The sequence below is a fragment of the Abramis brama genome, assembly GCF_963993115.1.
Source record: "Abramis brama genome assembly, chromosome: 5".
Classification (NCBI taxonomy): Eukaryota; Metazoa; Chordata; class Actinopteri; order Cypriniformes; family Leuciscidae; genus Abramis; species Abramis brama.
In genome coordinates, this window is record NC_139967.1 from 17,097,801 (window position 1) to 17,115,966 (window position 18,166).

At 36.8% G+C, this 18,166-nt stretch overlaps 1 protein-coding gene across 3 annotated transcripts in view; it reads left to right on the forward strand.

Annotated features, from left to right (window-relative positions):
- Positions 1-3,394, forward strand: part of nsmfb (NMDA receptor synaptonuclear signaling and neuronal migration factor b) — a 32,819-nt gene extending 29,425 nt beyond the window's left edge. For all 3 annotated transcript variants that reach the window (XM_084115892.1, XM_084115894.1, XM_084115893.1), the window contains one exon: positions 1-3,394. This exon is cut by the window's left edge and continues 543 nt beyond it. The gene's annotated coding sequence lies outside the window, so the exon portion shown is untranslated.
- Positions 3,395-18,166: the final 14,772 nt, after the last annotated feature.

Below are 18,166 nucleotides of genomic sequence, written 5' to 3' on the forward strand. Positions count from 1 at the left end.
ATTTACTAAACGGTTCTAGAGGTTCTAATGTTATTCACTATCTACAGGTGCAGGAGAAACTGGAACTACATTACTGTTGTATGTACATATTCACTTTACCTTAAAATAACTACTGTACTTTATCTTTCAGCATTATATTGCACTGTTTTAGTTGTTAAAGTATGGTGGGTTTTTTTGTTTAAGATTCACGAGGGAATATTACTCAGGTTTCATTCGTTTAACTGACCTCCCTCTGTACTGTACCATCTTTAGATAGAGAGAAGAGACAAAAGAGAAACTTTTTTAATTCAATAGGAAGTTGTTCAGTCCAAAGGATTGAGCTACATGAATGGGGTTGAAATAACACTTGAAATCTGTATCAGGGGCTTTGTGTGTGTTTAGACATTTTAGATTTCTATAGACTTACAGATTTATCATCTAAAATTCCATGAAATTACACACTGTATGTGTAACATTAAGGCATGTGTAGAAGAAGCTCATTTTAGATCGGCAGATTTTGTCTTTTAGCTTCAACGTTTTTCAAAATTTTCTAGCATCTTAAGAAAACTTTGAATAAGATTTAAAAATGTATTCAATTTGAACCTATAGACAACGTTAGACACTTAGCGAGTTTACGCTTGAATCGTGTCATATTTGTGTATTTCTGTCTCTTTGTTTGTCATAATCGTCTGTATGTATTTGACGTGATGTCACGCTCTGTTATGTGGTGTTTTCTTTGTAGGTGAACGATAACTTATTTCTGATAAGTCAAAGTGCAATTGTATCTGCAGTATTTCTCTTTTCAATAGTAAGTGGTTCTGAATGTTACATTTTTTTCATAGTATACAGGATAGTACATTTAGCCTTTAAAGTGGTTCTCTGTGGAGAAAAATGTTCTCTAATCGCCGTAGATGGTGCGTGGGTGTGTTTTTGATGCACCAAAAAGATAAATTGGTAGATAGTTGTAATCTTCAATCATCACGAGTGGATGTTCAAATGCAAAACAGCAGCAGCTGTTGCAATTGACAGTCCAAAGCATTTCATCGAAAGCTGCCAGATAGAAAAACTGCAATGTGGTTAGTCTTACTGGTGTAATAATGTGAAGATGAGAATGCATTGCAATATCCAATGGAAGCCAGCAGAAAAAGCATCCCTAGTATCGCTATATTTAGAGCATAAATCCGTGGAGAGTATATGTGCAGAATTACACGTTTATCTATGTCTGTGTTCGTGAGTGAGTTTTAGCTTTAAAGCACTGAGATGTCAAGGATGTGTATCTGTTTTCCTTGTGTTGATCTATCACATCTCTTTTCATCTCTGACCACTTGTGCAGACGCCCCGAAAATCAAATAAAGCACAAAATCTGTGTATCTGTAGGGCCATCGGGGGAACTGAGTGTGTTTGGATTAGATCGAATCAAAACAGCCCAACCGCTTCTTTACGGAGGATGTGTTTAGATGAATGCATGTCTTGATGGCTTTGATTTTTGGTTTCCAAGCTCATTTAAACTCATGTAATCCTTCCTGCACTGTTTCTACCAAAGTCATTGTATGCTATAAAACCATGACAGAGTGTAAAATAGATAGTTATGAATATATATATATATGATCCGTGGGTGTAATGGAACATTTGATTTCTTGTGTGTTGACACTGATTGAGCCAATGGCACATGAGAACCGCAAGGTGTCCGCAAGAGCTCTGAGGATCATGGAGCCATTTGGATTTGCTGAAAGGTGGTGTGTGAAGACCTCCTTACTATTGCAATAAGTGTTTGCCATATGGCTTTGTGTTGATCAGAAAGCACATATAGTTATGTCACGTTAGGTGGGATTTAGGAAATGAAAGGAGAGTTTGGTGGAAGAACACATTTTAAAACATGCATGTGTCTCATTCCAAATAAATCCACCGTTGTGCATACCCCCCCCCCCCCCCCCCCCCCCCCCCCCCCCCCCAATCTATCTGTAGCAATAGACATTGTAACATGAGCTGTATTGTTTCTAGGACAGACTATGCTGCTTCTAGGACACTGTTGTCTAAATATATTTTGGATGCTATTTATGTTTCTAACGGCATCCATTTAAATTTTTACCACAGCCACTTGCTTTGCAACATAGTGGAGAAAGACATAGGTTATTGAGCTCTGAGTGTTATTGAGCTCTGGGCAATAATATTCGAAGGCTTCAGGCAGTTTTTCTCGAACTGTACAAATTATTCATGATTACGATGTATAAAGCAATTCAACGAAATGGTTAGTTGTGATGCTAATTGAAACATTAATACCGTAATTGGTAAACATTAAACTTGATGAGGCACTAAGATACATTATGTTTTAAGAAAACACAATATTATTGTTAGTTCCCTTTGGACTTTGTGGAGCAAAGCCTGTAAGCCTGATATGTTGAGATTTAAAGAGAATTTGTTCAAATGGTTCTGGTGTGGATTTGATGTGCTATACCCGCTTGGGGAAGAGAAAATGCCTCCAAGAGCCTGATTTTGACCTAATAAATGAAGAATATTAGATAACACTTAATTTTATAGTGTCCCTGTTACACATTTTACATGTAGTTACTAACAACAGTAAATAATGCATAGTTACATGCAACTAACCCTAAACCCAATCCATAATTATATAGTAAGCACATATTGTTTATTAATATTATTACTCAGTACTTAATTGTATAATTACACTGTAACAAGGGCACCTTAAAATAAAGTGTAACTGAATTTTTACATCAATTTCTTTTTTTAAATGTCTGGACTGTTACACTGCTTCAAATGTAACTTTTTTTCAGCTTTTAAAAGCAGAATATTTTAGTTTATATTCTTCTTGTCCTGTGTCTATTGTCTTGCGGAGTAGTTGATTAGATTAAATGCTGAATGACTGACAACATCATGATTGCATCGTCAGATTCTTTGGCTTATGGGGTATTTTAAGAGAAATACTGTTTGTTTGTTTTTTTGGGGTAGTCTTACAATGTCTCTTATTTTCTGCAAGGCCTTACTGGTGAAACTAATCACTTTAAAGCATTGTCAGTAGCAATGATAATACTTTTAATATAGCCTGTATTACAATATCTAAAAGTATTTGAGGAGTGCTGAAAGTAAACATGTATGGTTTTCTTAGTCTGGCTACATTGCCAAATACAGCATATTATATAATGGTGTTTAGTTCAGATAAATGGTCGATATTTCTTAAGCAAATTAGCTCATCTTGTCATTTTGCTACTTTAAATGACCGAGCTTAAGCTCATAGTTTCTCTTTAGCTCAGTGTTCACAGTATTTAACATGAGACGTTGTATTCAGGAAGGTAGTTTGCTCTAAAACTGTTTGTTTTGCCTTGTACAACCTCTTCACAGCAGTGAACACTGGAAATGTTTCTTAATCTGTTTGACAGTAAAATGTGCCCAGTTTTAAGTGGAATTTTGTCTCGAGTCTTCTTTCATCAATTCAAGTTACCTTCTTATATAGTGCTTTACAATACAGATTGCTTCATTACAGCTTCACAAAAATAAACAGAAATAACAGAATCAGTGATTCGGCTCAAGTCAGTTCAGTGTTGATTCAGTTCAGTTCGATAGCTGTGTTTTCAAGTTCATTATTGTAAAAAGGGTTCAATTAAACCACAACTAGTTCTAAGGAAAGCGTGTCATTTATTCAACTCAATTCAGTTCATTGTTGATTCAATTCAGTTCAATAACAGTGTCAATGTTGCGCAATTAATCTATTATGAAACAAATTCGATTCAGCTATTAAGCAGCTCTGAAAAAGACAATAGTGTCATCATCCACCTCAGTTCAGTTCAAGTTAATGTCAAATCAGTAACATTACTAAATATTAAGTCTTTTAAACCCCAGCTAAGCCAGCCAAAGGCGACAGAAAGAAACCCAAACTCCATCAGGTAACTGAAATCGAGGAAAAAAAACTTTCATCACCTCAAACCCGATTTATCTTTCTAAATAAACACAGGTGACCAGCCATATCCAGGAGAAAACCAGACAGAAAAAAATGGGTGACATTTGCTTAGATTTGCCATTGATTTCTCAGTCTAGCTATGATAATCTCCAAATGCTGTTTATACTGTACACCATCCCCATTCACACATCCCGCCACCCTATACGAGCGGATTGGAGAATGGATGGATGGACCCGTACGCACTTGCTTACACAATCAAACACAACACTCCGATTGTTAGCAGCCTGGGCTGGCAGTGAGTAGTCCAGGGGGATCGTGGTTATTTTCTCGTCAGCAAAAAGCTCTGGTGTAAGAGTGTGGGTAATAGAAAAACAACTGTGGTGAGATTCCCTGTGGTTCAGAACAGAAAGCCTGACACGAAGCCGCCGGGAAAGGTTGCCATGTGCTTAGATACAGGACAAACCGCTGGACAGCATGAACTAATCTAGAACAACCTTTCTTTTTCTTTCTTTTTCTCTATCACTCTTTTTTTTTCAGTTTCTTGTTTCCAAGTGACCCGAAGATCAGCGTATAGGCCACTCTGGCCAATCTCTTGACATGCTCACAGATTGCACTGTTTAATTGGTGCTGGAGTTCTCGAGAGACTTTTGGTTCATTAAAAATAATGAGTCAGACAAGCTCATCAGCACCACAAAAGCTTTATGTAATTCTATTCGAAAAATATAAACATAGAAATGTAATTAAAAACATTATCAACAACATGTAAAAATCAATGGCCTTACAAAAAGAAAGGGAGAGAGAGAGAGAGAATGATCACCGTTTTTTGCTGGTCAAGCATTTTGATTCTGTGTGAGAGCATGGAGAAAGAACAGAGAGGGGAGTAATCTATCTCTGACCAACACAAACACTGTGCAGGCTGTCAGAGAGGAACTAAATGTGTTCTCTCAGACTTACTGGCATTGGCCCCACATATCAAGGACATAATACCACTTAGTGTATGTCTAATGTTACACACAAAAACAGTAATCTGCTAAAACATATTCACCCACCCACTGCTTTCGTGAAGTTATTGATCATGATGGAAAAGAAGTCTGAAAAGTGTAGAATTTAAAGATGTCTGATACTGCATGGCAATGTGCCATTGCATATTTTGTAATGTCAAGTAAAGCAAGTAAAATGCAGGTGACGTCAATACTAATCAACCCTCATTTTCTGATCGACTCAGAAAGTAATTATGAAATTAACCTATAATTTTCCAGTCAAATTATTATAAGTTCCTCTGGCCTAATCAAAATGCTATAGGCAGATATTATTGAAGCTGCACCCTTGTGTTTTACCACAAAGTAGGCAAGCACTTTACAGAAAATCTGATTACTTATTTGAGTTACATTGTTTCTGTTTGGGTAAATTTGACATAGGAAAAATAGATTCTAGAAAAACACAATAAAATGGCAGGTGTAGCCTACCTCTATTGTCTTCACCATTCAGAATTGTTTTAATTATTTACAAATGCATGATTAATTGAATGTATTACATATACATACATAATGTAACATTTAGATTAATTGTTAAAAATTTTATATAATTAATAATTCAATACATAAATAATAATAAATACTAGATTTTAGGAATAATAAAGATTAGGAAAAGTCATAAATTGCCACCCTCATACTTGATCCAACCTGATGCAATGTTATGTTTTCCAAGCTATTTCCAAAGCTAGATGGCCTTGGTGTCTCTGAGAGCCAAAAAAGAATTTGAGAGATAATATCTCTGTAATGGTCAGAATAAATGTTTAAAAATACCGTACTGTACAAACTGTGAAGTGAAGGGCAAAGATAATCCTTAAAGAAAATGAGTCAGCGACAAGAGTGAACTTCAGATTAATGAAACGCTGATATTTTTATTTTTCTTGCTATCAACTCTTGCAGACTATCATCTATCCATTTCAAGCTCTGATTTTGGCAGGTTCAGTCCTGAGGCTTAGATTAACCTTTCCTTGTCTGAATGCCTGTACACTAACAAAAGGTTTAACTGAAAGTCTGCCTGCATGCAGCTTCTGAAGGTTAATTGGATTGACTCAATATTTAAACCATAAAGATAATCCAGGCATAGATAGCTGCAGATGCATGCAGAGGAGTGGAGTGTAGACAAGGAGGGTTATGGCACTGACATGCTGCAGTGCAGTGGACTGTGACCTATAGCGTTAACGGCTGCCATAAGAAGGTGATCGAATCCAAGCTGAGGAAAAGCTTCATGACTTTTCCTACCTCATACAGCAATTACTGCTTGACACTCACTCACAGACGAGAGAGCGGCACCATTGCATCATCTATTTCTACTTGGGTTATTAGGCGTGACTGGCTTGAGCATCTTGGTGTCTGAAGTGATTAAGGGAATGTGTGCTGATAGGAGAAGGGAGCTATCGGGTGCATTGCCCCTGTGCATCCATCATGATTATGTGAAACTTGGGAATGCTCCACCCCGGTCTGCTTCGCTGAGTGATAATGATGCTACGAGTGATTGTGGAGGCTGGTGTGTAGATAGAAAAGCACCACTGTGATTTTCCATGTATTGTTGTTATAACATATTTTGTTTCAAATTTTATGGCCATGTGAACCATGATGTCTGTAATACTGAACAAAACTGATGATACTGTATCATGAATAGTTTGAGAACAATCTTGGCTTATTGCTGTTCCAACTCTTTTATTGTAGGCCTACATTAAAAAATATAGGTGTAAAAACAACAAGTAACACATTGAATTAAACATGACATTTTAAAGTAAAAAGACTGGAATATTATTTTCTTGTAAAACATACTCCAATAATACTCTGTGTTTTAATTACAACTTAGAATTTTTTGACAGTGTAAAAAGAACAAGTTTTGAGTTAAATTGGTTTAAGTAGAATTCCAAGAGTTGCTACTGACATTTATAATTTTTTCACTCCGCTTGTGCGATCTAGACAGGAGGTCTGTCTAGTTGTAGGGTTTTACAGTGATTATTTATGCAGGTTACATTGTTACGCTAGTTGGTGTCTTTATGAGTGAATCTTTAAATCAAGTATTCAGTCGATTCATTTAGAAACACTGAATCATTCAGTAAAGAAACAAGACAGTAAGTCTCATTTCTAGGCTGCACCCTCTGGAGGTCGCATTCGTCAGCTGCATATGTCTTCAAGGCTGTGTCATTTCAGAAAACCAACACTGATTCATTCAGGAATTAAATAAGTGACATTCTTTATAAGTGATTCATTGAATCATTCACTCAACTGATTCAGTCAGGAATGCCACTACTGTGTTGCTTGAAGAGGATGACCAGAAGATGAGAGTGTTGGAGCGTAAAGGGTGCGAAAAGAAAAGACAAATGTCCTGAAAGAAAATAAATGAATTGACCAAAAAGAACCAAAAAAGCAGGAAGACGACTCTGAACATGCATGCCGTCTCCTCTCAACTGGTATACTTTAATCCTCTAGGGCTACAACTGGTGCAGTCAAATTCAGCTTCACTTACAAAAATCATTGATTTTGAAGACTAGCACTCATCCACTGCAGGGTCTGAATCGGTGGGTTCTCGATCCATGGGCAGTGTTTATTGAAACAAGCAAAGACAATGCAATAGGCACACTGGCAGAGATCGTCAGCAGGGAATCCAAAAGAGCAAATCCGAAAGAACAGAGACAATAAACAGCTTGTAGTTCACAGGCAGTGATCAGTGACGGGATAACCAGCAAACATAATCCAAAGCACAACAGTAGTCCAAGGCAGGCAATCCAACAAAAGAGTAACAGGCTCAGAATTGTAACAACAGCAAAACAATACTTCACAATAAGTATATAGTCCAAAGGCAATGACAAACAGCTGGAGCCCATAATGAGCCTGTACAGAGGATTCTGGGGAATGAAGTCCAAGAACGCAGCAGTTCAAAATTCAGAGGATAGGAAGGTGCAAGTGGAGACAGAACTGTAGGTTCAGCGGGTGTAACACATACATTTACAGTTTATAGTTTATAGTTGAGTTAACTGATCTAGTTTACTGAGATTAAATTCCATGTTTATTTTTCTTACTCAGTTGACACCAGTCACCATGGTGTGCCAAAGATGAAAAAATTATTGCACCTTGTTTTCATTCACATCAGATTAAATATGCCAGTCTATGGATTATATACAAATTGTTTACCAAAAAAAAGAAAAGGAAAAGTTTTCTCATACCTCAGTTCCAGCTCGTACCAACACACTGACAGTAATGCACTTGCAATAGCATTATATGAAATTCAAGACACAAGTTGGAAGGGGCTTGTTCATCTAATCACATTCTCAGCTTTCCTTTTTCCGATGCCGTTGCTCAAGCATCCCTCCTTCTCCGCTTCTCCTAGCCTGGTAATACCACACTCTGCTACTTCGCTTTGCTTCGTAGACAGAGTCTGGCATGGCATAATTGAAAAGCGTTTTCTTTCTCGCGGGGGGGCGCTTGTCTGAAGTTTAAAATCATTGGTTACCCGTAAGCCAATCACATAACGTTTGGTTATGGCGTGTGTTATGCGCATGCTCAGCCGCATCTAACTTCCACTGTAAACACATGTATGATGCGAAAACAAAACCATCGAGCGAAATACCGGAGTGAACATGGCTGTGAACGACTTTTGCAGATTATGTGAAGTAAATCTACGCATCCACGGTAGAATCAGCGTCTACGTCACGGCTCTCAGCCCGCCCTCTGTTCGTTGATTGGCCGGCTGTTTTCAGGCCGGAGGAAAACGGAAAGCTCTGACGCTGTCTCAGACTGAGTACAGAAGCGAAATGAAATTGAGCGGAAGTACGAAGTCTGACGTAGTCAGGCTACACTTCTCCACCTTAGGCCTAAATTCATCGCACTATGGGGCTCGTTGTCAATTTAAGAACAAACTGTACCCTTGGACTGCATGTCAAACCTGTTGATCTATGGTTATATGATCACGTGAACTTGTGAAATGGGGCATCATTGTAGTCTTTCTTAAAGTCTGCATGAAAATGTATTCTTTTCTTCCATATTTTGAAATATATCCGAGTAGAACAAACAAAAATGTAGGGCAGGACTTGATTTTGTCCAGTGGGAATTGATTGGATTGTTGTATGGTTGTGGTTTGCTATTGACCTCATGTGAGCGACAGGTTATCCTGAAAAAAAAAAAAAGAAAAAACCTTCATCAGAGAAGAGATGAGATGTCGCTCCAAGTGGGAGGGGAAGTTATTTAGATCAAAGATTATGAGGGCACATGAATTTTTAAAAAATAATGATGTGCACAGATAAATAATTTATCACAAATACTTCAATATTCCATAAAAAACCTTCCATTTTGATTTCATGCTATTTGGCTACTAGCACTAAATGAAATTGCAAAAATAGTGACGTTTCCAGATTGTTTCCCCACAGGCCCCAAGCTCACACCACATTTTTTGAGTGACAATCACGTGTAGGCTGCTGTCAGATTCTTTTATGCTGTTTACTCAAGAGCTTCAGGCTGTTACTGAGACAGGATATCTGTGTCAGTGATATTTGTCAGGTTGTAGAGACATTTTATACGTGGTATTTTAAAATAGTCACAGTTTTAACTTCAGTGTTTTATCCCAAACACCATTTCAGATGTCTGTATAGACAATTGTGTTGTTGTTATTATTTTTTTACTAATTTGGATTACACAGCAAGGGGTTCAGTTATCAACTTACAGTAGTTCTCGATGTTATTCAGAAAAAGATTCAGACTTCTGACTGACCCCCCCCCCCCCCCCCCCAAGGTTTTCTCGTTTATCCATGATGCACTTCTTTTTTGGCACCAGCTGATGCTATCATGCTACTGATTGGCCTAATTTTCCTAATCAGACTGCAGTAATGGCTCATAATTTTGAGAGGCTGTCTTCTCATTTATCTGTGAACACCGTCTCAACATCAAAGGGTTTCTCCATTTCAAATGTATGTAGGTCTACCAAACTCCACAACAGGACTTTTTGTTAGCAAAGGGCACTTTGTCAAACTGTTGTGCATTACATGAATACAAAATCAGCATTATTAATTAACATGCTCACTAACCAAAAATGTGTTTTCAAGGCCTGCTGCTCACTAGAGGTGAAAACACATGTTGACGGCGAATATAGGAGTGAGTCATTAATGGATGAGAGCTGCTGAATAGAAATGCACCTGTGGCATCGGTTACATAAGTGATATTTGAGCTAAATAACACTGCCTGTACTATTTTGTGTTCCTGCAGCGCATGTGCTTGTTTTCAACCCGGTTGTTCAACAAGTTGAATTACACGTTTTTTTCCCATGGCCCCGTGCTAATGCACGTGTATCTGCCTGGCCGAGAGCACTTTAACGCTCGACCAGCAGAGACGTCATGACCGACGTTGTGTAGCACAACATTCAGGTTTCTTCTCATCTCTTCGTGCTCCTGCTCTCGTCTCAGCATGCCGTGTCTCTCCACATTAGGCCGAGAGCGAGTGTGAATGACCCTGAAAGAGTGCTAGCAACTGCTGAGAGTGTTTATTTGCAGTTTTACTGCTGAGAGTGGCTGTTATGTGAGAAGCTGACTGTCCAAAGATGAAAGTTTACTTAAACTCTCATCATTTAAAAGAGTGTGAGGCAGCTTTTGGTAAAGGCTGAATATCTATTACTTCGTTTATTTTGGAAATGTTCCAATAAAGCTTTATTGGTCAGGAAGACAAAATTGTCTTGTCATTCATATAATTAGCAAATTATACAAATATTTAGCCACTTACACTATTGTTTGGCCTTATTAACTTTCTTATGCTAAAATGGAAAGTGTATATATGAAACTTTTTCTTATTATTTTTTTAATTCAGTTTTTATCTGTGTATTTATAAGTAAGAATATGTTTTCGAGGGTTTGGGCTCAAAAGTTTGGGTTCAGTTAAAGTATTTTTCTGTAATAAATTAATACTTTTATTTAGCAAGGATGCATTAAATTAATCATTATAATGTTACAAATGTGTTATAGCATTTATAATTTTTTTCTGGATTTTTTTAAATCACAAAAATACAAAACAAAAAGCAGCACATCCGTTTGACATCATAAATAACAATAATAAATTACATTTTAAAAAATTAAAAAACATTATTTTAAATTGTAATAATATTTCACAATATTATTGTTTTTATGTTTTTTATCAAATAAATGCAGCCTTTGGTGAGCATAAAAGGCTTTTTTAAAAACATAAAAAAATCTTACCAACCCCAAAGAATTCAATGTATATTCAATATATATTGCTATACAATTCAAAATCACTCCTGAGAGATTCAGGTAGTGCAGGAAAAAACACTTTTCGGCATGTCCATTACATTTGCCTTTGTGCCTGAAAGTGTTGCCGTCTTAGTCATAGTTGTGATTGCTAGTGGCAGGCGTTCCTCTGAATGTCAGCATGAGAGAGGCTTGGAGTTCTGGACCCAGACATGACCTGTCAAAAAGGGTGAAAGTCTGTGCCTGTCTGTAAGAATACAAGTCCAATATTCACCCAGACAATGTGCCCTTTCTCAAAAGGTAGGCCTATTCTCTCTCTCTCTCTCTCTCTCTCTCTCGCTCTCTCTCTCTCTCTCTCATATACCCCCTCCCTCTCAAGTTTTTAATTTCTTATCAACAGTTTTTTTTCATAATCTGTGCATTAGACCTCTGTGGTGTTGATAAGAAGGCAATTAGAAGAGGATCCATCTTAATCCATCAAAGCTGTCCGGCACCAATTCGTTCTCATAGTATCATGAAGGGTAAACTGTCATCGGCCTACTGCTTTGGACTGGCATTTACATTAAATGGGTTGTGGTGTAATAGATGGCCTAATTTATGGTTTTGATGGTTGAATCCTCATGGGCGAAGGCATCAGCCGAGAGAAGACACAGTGCGTGCTCACATCTGTCCTAGCAGATTTCATTTCCTGCCACAAGTGACTGCAACGAGTTGGACTGTCAAACTTGGTGCTTTAATTAGCAGATAGGAACAAAAATAGATGTTTGGTGCTGTCATAAAATGTATAGGGTCCTGCATGTCTGTTTTTTTTTCTTCTTCTTCTTCGCTAATAAAACACGACAGTTATTTTAAAGTTAAGGGTAATGGTACCCCAGGACAAATACTCTCCTGGTTTTCTGCTGAAAGGTCACAGCACAGTAAAGACATTATGAAAAGGATGTCTGCACTTTACTGGCTGACTGAGCTTCATGAGTCATTCGGGTGGTGACACATTGTTTCATTCTTTGGAGGACTGTGAGGTTTTGATGGCAGGCAGCTGGTATTTTATTTTAGACATTTTCATTTGAAGTTTAATGGAACTCTGGGTAATCCCCTCATCGATTTCAGAGTAACTTTCTGATGACATTGTTACATTGTTCACTGAAGCTGTTTATTGGAGCTCTTACATTCTTCATGGTTATGTGTCTGCTGATATACTCCATCTTGACCTTTCAAGATTCTGTCTGTTTTGATCTTGCTCAGTATTTTTTATGAACCTGTGTCTCTGAGTAAAAAAATGTGAGATAAACCTCAGCATAATAAATAAAGTCAAAATTGTGAGAAATAAATTAATTCACATTTTGAGATTGAAAAATGGTGAAAAACCGTGAGATGTAGTCAAAATTACATGAACATAAAGCTGAAAAAAATTATGACATAAAGAATGAGAAAGAAATTCACAATTGTGACGTGACATTACATTACATTACAATTCTGTGGCATAAAGTCACAACCCTTTTTTTTTTTTTTTTTGAGGCAGACACTTGCGTCCATAATATTCCGTCTTTGTTTCTCTTGGCCTCTTTTTCTATTTTTACTTATGTTTTATGCTTAAATCTCCTGGATGATGAAAGGCTCTAATATCTTTTCTGCTCCACAGCTCATTTATCTACAAACACACACACACGCACGCACGCACGCACACACACAGCAAATAGGGCTACTTAATTCCACCTCCCTCTCTCCATACACCACATTTCTCTTCAATCTGTGTGCACGTGAGCCAAACCTATAGCTCACATCACCTCAGTCTTGTCTTTAATTTATCCTCTTTCTCATCGTTCTCATCTTCTCACATTCACTCCCTCGGCCATCTTTAACTTCATCTCACCCTTCTCCTCTGATCATCATCTTCTGCCCTGAGGTTGAGTTTCTTCATCATCGCTTTTGTCATTTACACCACTCCCTTCTATTTTCATTATCCATCCATTCTCCCTCCTTGCTTACTTTTTACTCACCTCGAAGCAACAAAATCACTCACAGACACACAGTATAGAAGTACAGCATTCTCCATGGGGCTGTTATTCTTTATTCTATTCCCTATTAGTTTCCATTTCCTGTTGTCCATTAAAAAACAAAATAGAAATATTATAACAACAGGTTACACTTTATTTTAAGGTGCCTTTGTTGCAGTGTAATTATTAAAACATGTTCTGAGTAATTCTTCTGTATATAGTTATGTTTAGGGTTAGGGTTTGGTTTACATGTAAGATGTGTAATAGAGACACTGTAAAATATAGTGTTACCAATATATATTATGGGACAGTGTAAAACTGCTGCAACTAAATCATCAAAAACACTTAAATTTTCATTCACTTAATGGTGAACATTAAGAATTTGATGTAGCATATAGAACAGATCATTAGGGATAACACATAATTAACTTTATGCATACTTATACATAAAACAGAACATTAAACATTAAAAATGTTAATAAAAAAATGGCACCGTCATTTCCTTTTATAGCCATCAGAGCTGACCTACTTAGTGATTAATTTATATTGTCATACCTAATATACTGATGAATCACAATCAAAAGAGAGAGAATTCTTCAAGATGGGTGTTCATTTTCTCCCCCTTTTATCACTCTTATTCTTTTTTTCTCGCTCTCTCTTTTAAAATTAACATTAATAAATGCATTAATCAACTAACAATGAACAATATTTGCACTGCATTTGTTAATGTTCATTAATATTAACCTCTACATTCATTTTTTAACATTTCAGATTGTGTAAATTAATATGATTTATCAATAAACAATAGTATATTTATAAAATAACATAAATAAATGTTAAAGCGAAAATAAGCTTCAGGACACCTAATGCAGTAATGTTAAATAATTGAACGCTATTGCAAAATGTTACTATACACTACTATTTAAATGTTTGGGGCATTTATTCATTCATTCATTTGTTTGTTTGTTCGTTCACTCATTAATTTGTTTGCTCATTCACTTATTCCCTCATTTGCTCATTCACTCATTTGCTCTTCACTCATTCATTCATTCATTCATTCATTTACTCATTAAGAAATGAATGCAGCAAGGATGCATTAAATTAATCAAAAGTGTCAGTAAAGACTTTTACATTGTTACAAAAAAAAAAAATTGTACAACAAATAAATGCTGTTGAGAAATTTCTATTCATCAAAGAATCCTGGAAAAGAATGTAACACTACTTCATATTAAGAATGATTTCTGAAGGATCATGTGACACTGAAGACTGGTAGCTGCTGAAAATTCAGCTTTGCAGTCATATCAATAAATTGCATTTTTAAATATAGCCTATTAAAATAGAAAAGGTTATTTTTTTATTTTAAAAGAAAAAAAAAGAATGCTCACTTAAACTTTGTACGTTTTTGGGTTACACTTTATTTCGATAGTCCACTTACTAGGCTAAGTAGGCTAAGTAACTTTGCAACTTCATGTCAACTAACTCTAATTAGAGCAGGTAGACTGTTAGGTTAGGGTTCAGGTTCGGATTAGTAGAATAAGTTGCCATGTTTTTGCAAAGTTACTTAATAAAATGTCTTTTGGGGACCATAAAAATAAACAGTTAGCAGATATTAAACAGACTGACTATTAATAATTAAAATAACTAATAAAAAAATGTATGTAATTATCATTATGTGTCATTAGCATGGCTGCAACAATGTCAGTCTTATCAGCAGCCCATGCGTGAGGCTTAAGACAGATTACCGTCCCACTCTTCAGCACACTCTCTGGAGGCCACTGGTTATTTTAGCACCAGCCTTGCCTGCTGCATCCTCTCCCTATAAACAAGAGCATTCAGACTAAGAGTCATGATTCTGTGCCGATCTATTTCTGCGTCCTTCCCCCAGCCCTCCTTCTTCTTGACCTGACAGGTTTTCCTTGCATAAGTGCTCAGTTCCTGTACCGTCCTGCATCTCTGTCCATTTACCTTATCATTGACCCAGATTCCTGCTCTCTTTCTCCTCATACTGTTAGATTAGTATTGATCACAGGGCTACAAATAACTGCCCTGAACTTTCCGGGTCAACGTTGCATTGCTTGAGTATAGCGTTTATGCTTGCTGGAAAGTCGTGAAAAAGATGTCATGTGTATATCAATTGGATTATTCATTTATTTATTTTGATTTATCTATTTTTTTAAGAACAACAGTTTCTCCCTAAATCATTCCGAAGTACTAATCCACTTTGTTCACGTTTTATTTCAAACCCGTTTGAGACCAGATACCTGTGGTCAAGAGATAACAAATTAGCTTGTGATATAATGCTGTGGTTTGCCAGCTCTGATCTATCTCCCAACACCTGCTATTGGCAAATCTGTAAATCCTCTGCACTTCAATTACAGAAAACAACAGTAATGCACAGCCCCATTTACACCCACATAAAGTGCCTACCCTTCCCTGAAAACAAATTACTGTTCGCTCCACTGATACAACGAGGTCCAGTGATACAACAAGACCTCCACTTTATGCAGTCAGCAAAACAGAGGTCAGTTTCAAGTGAACCAATTAATCTTTTCCCATGGGCTTGAGAATGCAAATTGCACAATTTGTTAAGTAAGGATGATGCTTTCTGAACAGAAGACCATTGAAAAGCTGAATGTATTTCTAATGGAAATGAAAACTGGGTTATACTAGTCTCGCTCGCTCGATTAGATCTGATCCATTTGAAGCTTATTCTGGCCAATGTTTGACATGTAAAGCAACCATCCACGGTTTGTTTTATATGTGTTTATGTGCGTATTGTATCAACCAAGTGCCTTTTAAGTTCGACCTGGTTTCCAAGAATGAACAAAAAAAGTTGTGTGGTATAAAGACGCAGCCAATCAGTTTAGAGCTTGTCAGATTCTCTTTTTTTGTGTGTGTGAAATATGCAGTATAATACGCAGTGAACACTCAAGCTGATTGATGATATGAAATTTACCACTCTTTATAGTCCTTGTAAACATGTCTCATAGTGATACAAATTATTTATGTCCTTTTTTATTTCACTTTCCTATTAACCTAATGGATTATACTTACTGGATTTTTAGATCCTATTTTTCAAAAATACACCGAAAAGGTGACTTTCAGTATACCGTTGACCCATACACTATATGTGGCTAGTATATTAGTGGTTTGTGACCTGTCCTTTAGTCATGCTCCTGTTCTACATTTCACACTCCATTAGCCATATAAATTCATTTTATTCTGCTCAGAATATGTTAGCTGCACCTTCCTGAGGCAGTAATACTACGGTACATGAAACCAAGCACAATAGACCCTTTAACGGTTGGACATTAAAGTGTACATTACTTATATCCCACAAACTATTATCTGTGCTGCCTTAAAAATAATAACCCCTTTTGTTTGAACACCAGTGTGTGTTATGTTATGTTGGATTATGCTCCTTGTGGGAGGAGCTCTGACATTTGAATTGTTCAATCGATCAGGACTCTCATAACAGGCTGTGGGAAGCGCATGAGCCCCACAGAGGATCCAATGTTCTGAGACGGGTGGGAGGGGTTGTATGAAGGTCAGAGACAGCAGGGCCGAATGAACGTCAGGATGCTATTGCTCCATGGTGGACACACAACATTAAACCCATGTATGATGAGCAGCCAGACTTGATGGTGCTGAAGGGAGAAGACTCATAAAATGCTTGATTATTGCCTTCTGTTCCTCACGGTCTTACAACATTTCCAACACATTCTCACCCCAAAGCGTCACTTCCAACCATGCTTCAATATCCGACGCACAAAGCACCCTTTAGCGTCCATATGTGACGCTTCGGTTATGGGTAGGTTTAGACGTCATGTAACTGGCGCTTTCGAAAGTTCGTCAATATCCGACGCACAAAGCACCCTTAGCGTCAATATGAGACGCTTCGGTTATGGGTAGGTTTAGGTATGTGGTAGGGTTATGCGTCTCATATGGATGCTAAAGGGTGCTTTGTGCGTCGGATATTGACGAATGTCAGAAAGTGACGAAAAAGTGACGCTTTGGGTATGAGAACGGGCTGACATTTCTGGGAAAGTATGAGCAACCCCATATGAAAGATTTGTGCTTGCACATGTTGCCCAAGTGGTGAAATTCATTGAACCTTCTACTTGCAATGTATAATGGTAAATCTGTTACTAAATATTAGGCCTAATATTAAAAATAAAATAAAAATCAATTATCAATAACAGAACAAATTAATATATAGAAAGTGTCTTGAGGATGATGACAATTCAGAATGATTAAAGTGTTTATTGTTACTGCTATTGTAATAATAGTCGTTTTATTGGGCTGTTAACACAGTTCTTTATGGGTTTTCTGTCAGGTAAAAGTGACCCAGTAAACAAAGCATTACACTGACATTCAGCCCATGAAATGAATGTAGGCTACTGTAACTTTGGATGAAAAGTATCTGCTAGACCAGGTGTTTTCCAAAAGTTAAGAGGGGGAAAAATATTTTAACTGTAAGAAAATAGTGTGGTTAGTTTAAAAAGTTTGAGGTAAGATTTTTTAAATGTTTTTGAAAGTCTCATGCTCACCAAGGCTGCATTTATTTGATGAAAAAATAATAATAATAATACAGTACGACGTGTTGTGAAATATTACAATTTAAAAGAACTGTTTTCTATTTTAACATTTTATAATGTTGGCCTAATTTATTTGTGATAATAACAAGCTGAATTTTCAACAGGATCAATATTCCTTCAGGATCAATATTATTATCAATGTTGGAAACAGCTGTACTGATAAATATTTGTGAAGAAACCTAAACGCCTGCAGTGACACCAAAACGCTTTTTAGTGTCACTGCTTTAAAATCGGCAGGTAAGTGTGAATCAAACAAGACACTGCCATCTAACGGACAGATTGTGTCACTACCGTTCTTGGAAAAATGGTGACAGATTTGTAAATAAGATTTTCTAGTTTTGAACGATTTATGATTGTTATTAATGTCTCTCTTTTGGACAAACTGAACAAATATGTAAGCAATATATGTTTGGAGAGACTTAATTTAGATTTAAGCTCTGTTCCCAAACCTGA